The 12,504-nt window shown below is 43.2% G+C and overlaps 1 protein-coding gene across 2 annotated transcripts in view; it reads right to left on the bottom strand.

Annotated features, from left to right (window-relative positions):
- The window catches only part of PDIA5 (protein disulfide isomerase family A member 5), a 904,279-nt gene that overhangs the window by 747,967 nt on the left and 143,808 nt on the right, over positions 1–12,504 (bottom strand). The window lies entirely within an intron of this gene.

A 12,504-nucleotide genomic window follows, 5' to 3' on the forward strand; every position in this document is an offset into this window, starting at 1 on the left:
TAAAGCGCTCTGGTGCATGACAGCACAGTCAAAAGTCTTTAGTTTGAGGGCCGAGTACTGTAGCTGTAAGCCTCAATTTCTTGGGCAGAAACAGTTTATTCATCCTCGCATGCAGATTCCAGACACGGAACGTAGATGATACCATTTTATGACCCCTTGCCGAATGTTTGAACAAATGCCAACTTCACAGATTTTCGTTTTCAGCAGAGGGGTGTGCACCCCCACTTTAAACATCCACCTCCCCCACCCCCCATTATACCTTACAGCAACTTACCATAAACCCGTTGTAGATTTAAAAAATAAAAAAGGGGCAAAACCCAATATGGCAAAGCTGACATTCAGCAAAAGTGAGCTAGAGCCATACTACACTTTTTAATAGTGTTCTGTTGAATGCAGAAGAACAATCAAGGTAACCATGGGCGTAATTTTAGGGGGGGCGTGGCGTTTGTCCCCCCCGCCCCAAATTTCATGGCACACTATTTTGTCCCCATTCATTTGAAAGGGGCTCCTTTTCTTCAGAGGTCATGTGCCCCCCAACATTTTCAGCAAAGTTTCTCCACTGAAGGTAACCCCCTCACACATCATCCAACACCAGGCAAAGCAGCAAATCCTTCAACACTACAAGCAGTTCAAAGTAAGGATTTAATCACTCGCCTTTGAAGTCAATCCTATACAGAGTACAGGTGGGAACACTGTGGATACGCCTCACACTCCTATTGAGAGTACATCACCTAGGACGAGTTACAAAGAGCAGTGCTCTTTTCAGCCAATAGTTTGGGGTGTGTTTGCCCTAAAACCTTGATAGATTACCAAATCTAAAGAAACTCCCGCCCTCCTCAATCCATGGGGAGAGCACTGCAGCTTAGTGGATGTCATTTGAAACTCACTGAAGAAAAGAGGTGCCTCCGATTGATATGCCTCCCCCATATGCACCTCCCAGGTGCCCCCCGTCAAGCCTCACCACAAAGTTTCTTGGCATTTCATCCTGCTGACCGAGGATTATAAAGTGGACAAGAGTTGTCACAAGATGGCGGATGGGAGCATGTGCGGTTCAGAGATTAAATCCTTCAAAGTCAGTAATGCTCTGCAACAAATAAAAAAGGAACATTGCTACGTGGGGCAGATGTAATCACGACTGATCGAATTCAACATGTGGATGAACCTTTTCTTTAAAATAGGCCGTTTAGATTTGATTTATTTTAGCATTTATGGCAGCGGCCAAGACACTGCGGTGTCAAAGCGTTAGTTACAATAAGTGCAAACAGAACAGGGACTAAAGAGACAACCCTTAATGGTTACAACGTGCAGAAAGGAGTTGAAAGACAAAATAGGTATGAGTGTATAGAGACTGGCAAAGCCTCACCTCATGGTGCGGCGGGGCTACCACAGGTGTACAGGGACAGTCTAGTAGTAATAGACACTGGTAAGGGTGCATCATGTGGAAAGCCTCACCTCATGGTGCGGGGGGCTACATCAAGTATGCAAATACAGGTTGTCGGGTTAAATGACAGCCTCACATGACATGAACTGAAGACACATTGCATCTAACGGCAAGGCACACTAAAGAAAATGACAGGCCTAATAAAAACCATAACACAGTGAAAGGGCCTAGTGACCTAACCTATGTGTCTTGCTGAAGAGGACACAAGGAACAGTGGATTAAGGAAAGTGTGCGTCTTTCTGAAGTTGAAATCCAGAGAAAGATGAAAATAATTTAAATCAGAGTGCAGATTGGAAATAGACATCACATTGCCGGCTGAGAGAGGAATGCAGCATTTTCATTGAAATTGCCACACATTGCAATGCTGTTTACAAGTAAGGGAATCTGGGCCTCACATGTGAGAGTTACAGCCAATTAACATTTTCATTTGAAGCGAATAAGGCCCACCTTCCAATACAGCAGTCCTTCACTTTCAGTTTTGGCACAATAAGTAAACTACTGGAAGTGCAACACAAAGAAAATACCTGGATTCAAAAATAAATTTCACCATAACAGAAAGATGCAAACTGCTAAAATAAGTAAGATGCACCTTTGAGAAAAGAAGGCCTCAATTGAAAAGGCTGTTTTGTTGCAGATTCAATGTGTGAATCATCTTTAAACACAGTCAAATGTACTTCTTCTTGGGCAGATTCTTGAGAACCTGCTTGGCTCTATCTGGAAGTGAGATCTCAAAGCTCTTGTACACTCCAAGCATTTACAACAGGACCAGATCAACACAGAACCAGCCCTGAATGTGGAAAAACACAAATACATAGTTTTAAGATCAAAATTGTGGTCAACTTCAGATAAAAGTATGGCCTAATGGCATTACAGGACAGCGGTGAACAGTCTGTTGCCTGATAAGGATCTTCTCAACCAAACAACTTTGAAGAACAAAGATTAATGCTCTTACTCCGGAATTAGAAAAACATTCAGTCCAGGAGGCTCTGGTCACATGCTTGCAGAGAAATGAGAGCTGTGATGTGAAACTAAATATTATATATGTTAATGATGTGGCCATAGACTTGCACTGGACTTGTGATTTTATTTAGCAATTGGTGAATGGTTATAGTTACAGACTTGTAGAAGATGTCATTTTAAAGATAATTTCAAGGCGACCTTGGTAAAATAAAGGCTATCCACATGCAACTTATGGAATTGCAATAGCAAGCTAAAATGTGTTTCTTGATGCCCTGAAAATGTCCAGAATGTATCAATTAGTGAGCTGATGGAGGGTAAAATTAGGTATCTGGAGAGTAAGTATGATTATAACAATTATACTTTTTCTATAAATAGCAAAAGAATTTCACACACCGGTGCAACATGTTGTAAGCATGGCTGTCATTTTATTAAATCCCCCAAGGTTAGCTTAAACAAAATATATATCATGTCATTTATAAGTAGATTACGAAGCTTTGCCAAATAGGTACCTTTTGCCCAAAAATTGACACGAGAAAAAAAAGGGGAATTTCAAATGAAAGTTGCAATATTTCTGTTCTAGACTCCTAAACCAATCCTTCGAGAGAGGCCGAACTTCGAGGGTCGGGAGAGGAGTGAAGGACCAATCAAATGTGCGAGAATTCTTGCAGGGCACGGCCCAATATTTAAATATTGATTGTGTCATCACCGGTATATAAAGCGGATGCACTAAGAGGGGACATCTGCCAAAAATCACCAAAGGAAATCTACCTGGAAGAGTGCTGGAGATTTCTATTGCTGGGGAGACTAGAAAGCAGAGGCTGTGATTCTTCACCGGAGCCAGAGAGAGAAAAGTGCTGTGGCATCCAAATGACTGATGGGCTGCTAGAATCAATCTGGTTTTTCCCCACAAGCAAAGCTCTGTTCAGCCCCCGAGTGTCAAGCCCAGAGATTTCCAAAAGCAAGTAGATTGTCCAACAAAAGGCCAGTGTACAGATCTATTTGAACCCATTCATTGGTTGGTTCTTTTACATTAGTGGGTGAGGGGGGGAGGGGGCAAACTGTGTAGATCCTTAGCATATTTGACTGAATATTAATCTAATTAACTCCCCTTTAGCAAAACTCAACAGGGTGATTTGTGTTAAAATTCAAAATTAACAAAGCTCATTCCAAGTGTATGTTAAAAACTATAGCCTGTAATGTAAATGGGGAATCCTATTTTTCCTATTGACCAACTTCTTTAAAGGAAGATGTGTGTCCTGGTCCCTAAACTAAAAATCCCTAAAGCGTCTACATCCCCCCAACACAGGCCTTTATATGAGGAGGGGGGGGGGGTGTCTTAAAATCCTAGATTCCTAAATCATCCACATTTTATTGTCCAACTTTCCCAACACAGGCATTTCAGTGAGAGGAGGGGTCTGCAAAAAAACTTCTAAACTGTCCCCACTCCCTAGACCTGGCCATTGAATAGAATTGTAATTGATGCTTGGGTTTTTGGGGAAGGGGGGCAGAAGTGCTTTGCAAAAGTCAGCCCTCATGTACCTAACACTGAAACAGTAATCCGTAAAATCACAGTGTTTATTTCAAAGCAAAACATTGTGTTAGTTATTTATATAGCACCCTTTGCCCAGGTGTATGGCCTCAATGCTTTGTGGTTGGAACACCCTCAGTGACCGCAGTCCATATGCAGTAGGTTCTAAGATTAAATTAAAGATGCTGGTGTGTATTTTTGCCGGGGTATGACTTCGGTGGACTGGCTAGGCTCCAGTAATCAGCCAGGAGGTCAGGCATGTGGGTGGGTGCTTTTGGAAGCTTAGGCTAGAGTTCTAGTGCTGAAGATTCCATGTGTGCCAAACTAGACAATCTTTTTCGTTGGTTGTCGCTGTATACTAATGGCAGCGGTGTTGAGGTACGTCAAGGGTTTCAGTGTGGACGGATATGCGTGCTGTTAGACTGGAATAGCATAGCTATAGCTGCATTATAGGGTGGATCGATGTGTGGCCGTGCCTGTGGGCTGCGTCCACAGACGTGGTGTAAGGTATACGTACCGTAGGCCTGGCTTTAATTCGACTGCTGTGTTCTTTTTTCTTGGTCCAGTGTGATTGGCTGGTCTCGCTATTTGCAGTCTCACTGGAGCGAAAGTCTGAGCAGTGGGAGAGGGGGCCGGATGGATGACGAGGCGGGGGGGAGGGTGTGAGGGGAGGCCCACAGTTTGTTACGGTGTGCCTCTGCGCACGCTGCCAGCATCTGTGGGGACATGGTGGGTAGCAGCGTTGCGTTTGAATCAGCGTTTCTGTGTGCCTATCGATAGAGTAGAGTGGGGGAGGGTTCCAACAGGCGGGGCGCGGGGGGAAGGGACAGATTTTGAGAGCCTTGCTGAATGAATGCCAAGTGCTGTCAATATTGGATAGTGATAGGGAGTTCCAGATGATCAGCCCTTCGACAGAGAAAGAGAATCTGCTGAATCTGGAGGAGGTGTACTCTGGGACTACTAGGAGAGATGCTATGCAAGATCTGAGAGTTCTTAATGGGTGGTAGCAAGTGACTTTCTTGAAGCATTGGGTAAAATAATAATTGCCACATGTATTTGTACAAATCTGCAAACCAAGCTACTAGCGTTTTTAGGCACGCAGGAAAATTGAAATTGCACATCACTGCATATGTAAATTGATTTTGTTCATTGACCAGTGTCGATTATTCCTTAAAGTGAAATCTGCATAAAGTAAAGTAGTGCGATTTAAGTTCTACAAACCAACTTGTGTGCTTTATGTAAAAATATGTTTAATTTTGAGCCACGGAGAAGGTGGGGTGCGTAGTTTTAATGTGATCTCCATTATCTATATTTCAAATAAATGTATTTTCTGTACACCGGCCTGGTCCTTGGCTCATTGGTGGCACAGGGGAGCGATCCAAGCGCATGATAGGAGTCTGAAATAGGACTCAACTAAGAAGCCATTAAACAGTTGGTTGTGTGACCTCTTGATAGCGGAGGGAAAAAACTCCCTGTGTCGAGGGTGGCCTCTCAAACAGTTACAAATTAGGGACTTGTGCCGGGATTTGGCTGGCTATTTCTGACTCATGCCAAGTGCATTGTAACCGATTATACATTGTGATGTAATTGCATTGAGGTGGATGGAATGTCATCTTGCTTTGTTAAAGTGCCATGAGGACTTGACCCAGAGTTCCTGGGAGGTGCATTGGTGAAGAATTAAGATTGAGTAGTATTGACATTTATTGTGGAAAGCTCATAGGAATAGAGCGTAAGGTGGTTTTGTTACTGTGAAGAAAGTTACAGGATTGAAAAAAGGCCATTTTTAAAATGAGTGCCATAGAAGTAGATGATGTCATGAAACATCTCTTCACCAAACTGTTCATTCGTGGAGAGTGGACAGAGGCAGATGAGGGGAGCTGGCAAGTAGAAATGATGCAAGAGATTACATCGGAAAGAATTGACATTTGGCTTGAAGGAGGTAGGTTACACAAAGCTTTAGAGGGGTTTTACATGACCCAAACTACACGTGAGGAACAGACTCAAATGGCTCACGGCTCTGTTATTTTTCTATTTGCAATTAGCTAAAGAACGGTTGCAAATAAAAAGAGACCAGTGTCTTGAGTCAAACTGAGGGCCTAAAAAAAGGCAGAGCACTCGTGAACAAATCAAGGGGAAATGGCAACAGAGCCATACGTTGGAGGTGAAACATAAGTCTCAAAAGGAGTTCAAACCACATTGAGGAACAGTTTGCTACACTCCAAGATACCTATAGGGAGTGTGCAGAAACTGTAAACTACATTCAAGGAAAATTGAATGATCAGACTGTTCATATTAGTGCATTGCTGGATGAAATAGTGGCTTACAAGCCAATCATTAAGTAACTGAAATATGAAAATAACCAGTTAATTATAAAAAGGGGTTGACTCCAGAATGCTTTTGACCAGTTGCACCAAGATTTAAAGGCTTTAAAACAGAAAATGCAACTGGTGAAAGAAAAAAAAAAAAGCTTACAGCAGGACATTAGTGTCCCGTTACGAAAAGTAAACCAAATGAAACAATTACAATTATAAATTGAAGATGGACACAGAAAAGGGTGAGCCTAGGTTCCAGGAACTCACCAAAGTGAGGGAACAAAATACAGAGCTTCAAGGGCATTTGAGGCATGTAAAAGCTGACCAGGTGCAGGTAGGCCATGATAGAGATGCACATGAGAAAAGTAGTCACACAGAGAAGCGCCGGGTGCAGGCATGCATTTCAAAACAAGCTCAGAGGGAAAATGAAGCCCTCCGGGAAGAGGTTCAGGCAGTGAGGAATAGATTGGTGGGGCAGTGCACTTTAAGCCAACCAAGCATCAGTGTCAGAGCTAAAAGTTCAGCTATCAGGGTACCCGAAGGAAATCTGGACAGAGAAAAGCAAGAGAAAAAATGAAATTAGCAAATAGACTAGCAGCGAGACACCCTGATCAGTCAGGGGATGGAGGAGGGCCTTCTGATCAATGAGAGACACCCCTCCCATCAGGGACCTCAGGCTAGGTATCCACAATATCCCATACACAAAGGGGAACAAACCTCATGTGTGCCACCGATAAAGAACAAGGGGAACATGAAGCAGTTGGACTTACCCAGGCGTATTCCAACTGGCCAGTCCTTGTAGGATCCCGATTAGTATCCATCTCTAAAAGCAACAGGGTAAGTTCTAGGACGCACTGGAAGGTCAACTGCCTTCCCTAACCGTTAAAGAAATCAGTTTGATATCACAACAACAACGGTTCAAGAGCGCCTTCCCTAACTGTTAAAGAAATCAGTTTGATATCACAACAACAACGGTTCAAGAGCGAATATCATTCACGCAATTAACACATAGTAAATTAAGAAACAATGTACTATTTGAGAGAGTGGCTCTTAGCAGGGATTAAAACAGTTGGAGACTTGTTTAAAGGTCAAGGACGGAAAACATTTGAGACTTGAAGGCAGAATTCCACCTGTCGGATGGTAATTATGGGGGGTTATAGGCAATTGAGAAGGGCAGTGAATTTACCATCAATGAAGGATTCTCCCTTGATGCTCAGCGTTAAAAATTTCAGCGGGAATGAACACTTGGCCTCCAAGATGTAAAATTGGTTAGGTGACTTTTCTGAGCCAGATCCTAACATCTTGTTGTCTTGGTCATCAATTTTGAAAGAGGAAATGACCCCACAATGCTGGGAAAATGTGTGTGCCAATATAAAAAAGGTTTCCCTGAACAATGGTGATTAAGACCGTCAAGTAAAGATACTTAACAGAACATTCTAGACTCCAGCATGACTTTTCAAGCATGGTTTATTGGATTCAGACATTTGTTGGCGATGTGTTCAAGGTACACCAGAACATATGTTGAGGGGATGCTTGAAGTTGAACATTTTTTGAAGCGGGATTGGGGAAGTGATGAACAATGTATTAGAGGAAGTGTTGGAATATGACCTTGGGACACTTATCCTGGGTGAAACGGCTATGCTGGAGGACTTGGACAAAAATCAAATCACCTGGATTATACGAGGAGCGGTGGTGGCAAAGAAAATTACATTAAGGGAGTGGAAAAACAATAACTATTTGGATTGGAACATCTGGTTAGAAGAAATGTATAAAGTTTGTAATATTGAGAGTGAATATTATGGTGCAAAAGAAAGTTTTCGGAAGATCTGGGGGTCTTTTTTGGACTTAAACCTTTGATAGAGGATGCTCTGTACAGACTGTAAAACAGATGAGTAGTTTTTCCATACTTTGATATTTAGACTACGAATACTTGTAATGTTAATTCCTTATGCGGTTGATAATCTTGGCCTCTATAAACTGTATTTAAGAGGGAGAGGGTTTTTTTTGTATTTTTACTCTTTTCTTTCTTCATCTGATTTAATTCTGGCTTTTTTGATGGATATATTTTATTGATTGTTATGGTTATTATGTTTTGGTTCATATAAGTGAATTAATGTTTTGGATGAATTTGTACTATATTTGGGTGAAAATAAATTTGTTACAAAAAACACAAAAAATGTTTTTACTAGCTGTCTCTAAAGGAAGGTACACTAGAGGGGCAGCCCATAATGGCGGAACCTAAGGCAGAGGTAAGCAATACGTCACAGGGAGGGGTAGCCGCCTAGCAAAGTTGAGACATACTATAACTTCTGTACGTAGTTAATTATATTGAAATTGGTGGTGTATGCAACAATTCACCAATGATTTATCCTAGTGATGTAATCTAGAACCCCCTAGGGGGTGGACAAGACAATATAAATTGTATTGTGTGAGTGTGCTCTATGTTATTTAAGAGACCACTTCTTTGAGGTGCAGTTTTTATTATTATTGCACTCCACTTTCTTTATCAAAACAGCAAAATCCAAAATACAGTGTCCTTATAAAATGGAAAAGCAAAGGGTACAGGCAGTAATAGAGCATACGTCTCAAACCAGTCCTGTAAGCAAAGGAATAAAGTAACCAGAAAGCAAAGTGATTAAATAATGATAATAAACTTTTGACCAAATCTCTGCATAACATTATCACTTCAGTGGTAAAATTCTTTACCAAGAGCAGCACAGGTACATTTGCATCAATTACAAAAAGATAAACACATTTTTTGTCCCATTTGAGGAATTCTGCAACAAGAGCAAAGCAGGACAGACTGGGGAGTGTTAGGGTTCTATGTTATTAGGTCGACCACTTTTTCATCGTGGGACTTTTCATCGCCGACCCTTTCATCGCCAACATTTTTATTTATTTTTTTTATTTATGGGGGGGCTGCGCCCCCCAAACCCTCCTTACTTAAATGATCATACCCCAACCCGCACAAACACCCCCCCCCTAAAAGAATTTTTTTTAATAAAAATGTTGCCGATGAAAGGGTCGGCGATGAAAAGTCCCACGATGAAAAAGTGGTTGACGAAATGCGTGTATACCGAGTGTTAGTAGATAGTGTACATTTGCATATAGGTAAGAGCAGTTTTCCTTGTTTCTAGAGGAAGAACACCCAATCCCTGACAGAGGTGCCTGGCCCTCGGTAGCAGATGGTGTAGCGCCTATCTAACAGGGGAAGCCAAAGGAGTCTGTCCCTCACCACTAACAATTGTCAGAATATATCAAAATGCAATTAAAACAATTTTTGTCACACAAAAAGAGCACATCCAGCCGGCTGTTGTATTATCGACAGGACTGATTATTAGATTCTGTTGAAACAGCTCAAAGTGCTGGCGCAGCAACTTGTCACCTGGGGATTTCTAATTATAATGTATTCACCCTTAGGGATTAGATTTTGCCAAGTGTGATTGGTTGTGTTCCACAAATTCGTGTGTTATAAAGCCCATACACATTGTGCACTTAAAAGGCTCACTAGACTTAAGTATTGGCTATAGTTTGCCTTTCTTGTATCCCTTTGTTAATGTTAAGGATATCAAAAAAGGGTCATGAGACACCTCATGACTCGAAGGTCGACCGATTTCAATTGTGTATCAGATTAGGACATCTTCAGGACCAGAATTGAAATTGGAGGTAATTCTGGCTCCAGCATGCCTACACAGACACCATGGGCGAACACCTTCATCCCCTGTAGGGAGACAAAAACACATGCAGGAAACTGGGTATTAGTAAACCCATAGCTACATCTAGTTCTTAGTTTAGCAGCTAGTAAGAGGACATTGTTACTCAAACTATAGATTCGATCTATGTCTGGACTGGCAACAAACGTGCCTGGCCACCTCACTAAATGGCAGTACGTTTGCTCAGGTCACAGACCCCTTTGGCTATCCCCGTTAGATAGGCGTTACACCATCCTCTACCTAGGGACAAACACCCGGTCACGAATAGGGTGTTCTTCCTCTAGAGACAGCTAGTGCATTGTTTCTTAATTTACTGTGTGTTAATTATGTGTTTGAGATGCGCACTTTGATTTCTTTCTCCTAAAGAACCGTTGTTGTGATCTAGTATCCATCTCTGTCATACAGAAGGGTAGGGAGCCGGACCATTGTGTCCTAGGAGACTAAAAGGAATACTGCAAGTACTTCAGACGATGAAAACTCCTATGATGAGAATGTCAGGGAGTTGGACTGGCTGAAGATGAGACCACAAAGACCACCTTGCCCGCTTTGCTGAAGGAGAAAAGCCAGACAATCAACCTAGGAAGGGCATTCTAAAAACCTCTGTACATTCAGGGGAGGAGGGAGAGGAATTCCCCAGACTCCCTGGAAGGAGGGTTGATTAAACTGTATTCTATCCTGGGCATAAAATTAAACTACAGGGAGAGTGACCCTGAGAGTCCACTGCAGTCCAGGTGGGAGGAGTCCAGATTCTATGACTCTGGGAGGGATTCCCGATCTCACGGAGATCGGGAGCACTTTGAGGACAGGAAATGGAGTACAAACAGGAGCTCCGAGTCTGAAAATGGCTGGACTCTGGTGCCGAGGAAGTAAAAGACAGGGAAACAGCAAGGGTTTTGTGAAAGACCCTAGAAGACCAATTAAGGGCATAAAGAGGTTCCTAACCACATAGCACAAGAATGGCAAGTATTATGTATGGGAGCACCTGGAACTTTATGAGCAGATCATTTCAGATAAAAATTTGAATTGCATCGCATTTGTGATCTGGACATTTTCACCCGAGTACTCCAGTTTCTTTGCAGGCCTGGAGGACTAGGATCGTTATACATGGTGCACCTATAAGGCAGCAATTTTAAAACATTTCTCCTCACACAGAAACCCAAAAGAGATGCCAATAAGGTTGCATACAATTTGGAATGAGGGGTGGATCAGAACCATGATCTTTCAAACCCCACCACCTATGTAAGCCCCAAGTACAAGGTACCCAGACATTCCTGGGGTATTGCCCAATACACTCCCTCGGCTGAGGGGGGAGGAGGGCAATCAGGTAAGCACTGCCTCAGGAAACTTCCCTCAGGAGAGAAGCATCACTCCACCTCACAATCTTTTTTCCCCAGATATCCCCCAAAACAGAACTTCCAAAATAATCCTCTTTCTCCCAGATTCCAGGACAATAGATCCCTGAACCCAGAAGAAGGGAGATTCAAGATGGAAAATTATCGGGGAAATTTCCAGTACCCGAGCTACTCAAGGAGAAGGGACAGTTACCCTTTTCAGGAGCAGCAGAGGTATGACTCGATACCTCCCTACAACCCAGAAAAAGTCTTTCAGCGGACGCCTTGGTGGGTGGGTTTTTGGGGGCGGGGGGAGGGTTGGAAGTGGTGTTTTATAAAGCGCTCGCTCACCCGTCGGTATCATGGCGCTGGGAGAGAGAGGAACAGAAAAGCCGGCTCAAGGCCATGAGCATAATTTAAAACAGTAAAGTTTCAGGTTTCGCCAGAAGGTGAGATGGTTGATGGTCTCGCGCAGGGCGAGAGGCAGATTATTCCATTCCTTGGCCGCTGCTACCCGAAACACACAACCACCTTTGCGAACCGATCTAAAGCAAGGTACAGATAGTCAGAAAGACCCTTGAGAGCGGGGGCACAAGTGGGTAGATAGCGAGTGAACTTGGCCTGTTCATATTCGGCTACGACGCCATAGAAGGCCCTGTGCACCATGCACATTGATTTAAACAGAATTCGCTGAGCGACTGGCAGCCAATGCAACTGGCGCAACAAAGGAGTCATGTGAGCACCAAAGGGGGTGGAGGATGGAACGAGCTGTAGCATTCAGCAGAAGCTGAAGCCGTCCTATCAGGTAGCGAGTTGCAAAACTCCAGCAGACTCAGCACCAGAGCTGCGACCATGGGAGCCTGGTTGAGGACCGGTATGAACGGGAGGACCTTACGAAGAATCTGAAGCTTAAAATGGCCGGATTTACATACCGCGCTGACCTGTTTGTCGATAGTCAGGGCTGCTGAGACCCGCACGCCAAGATTGCGTACTGATGGTACAGGTACAGGTACAGGAAGAGGGCCTAGGGAAGACCACCAAAGATAGCCCTAGCCCCAGAGGTAGCTTTCTTTCTCCCCCATACATAACCCCTAGAAACCTCTCAGCCCAACAGCGGCTCTTCTACCCCTGGAATTAGAACTCAGAAAGCAATGGGTAAGTAGGAGAGGCCAAAGAAGAACCCAGTTTCTGAAAGAACTCCGGATTGTCCCCTTTGAAT

Source organism: Ambystoma mexicanum, chromosome 9 (assembly GCF_040938575.1).
Source record: "Ambystoma mexicanum isolate Mex_15411 chromosome 9, UKY_AmexF1_1, whole genome shotgun sequence".
NCBI classification, from domain to species: domain Eukaryota; kingdom Metazoa; phylum Chordata; class Amphibia; order Caudata; family Ambystomatidae; genus Ambystoma; species Ambystoma mexicanum.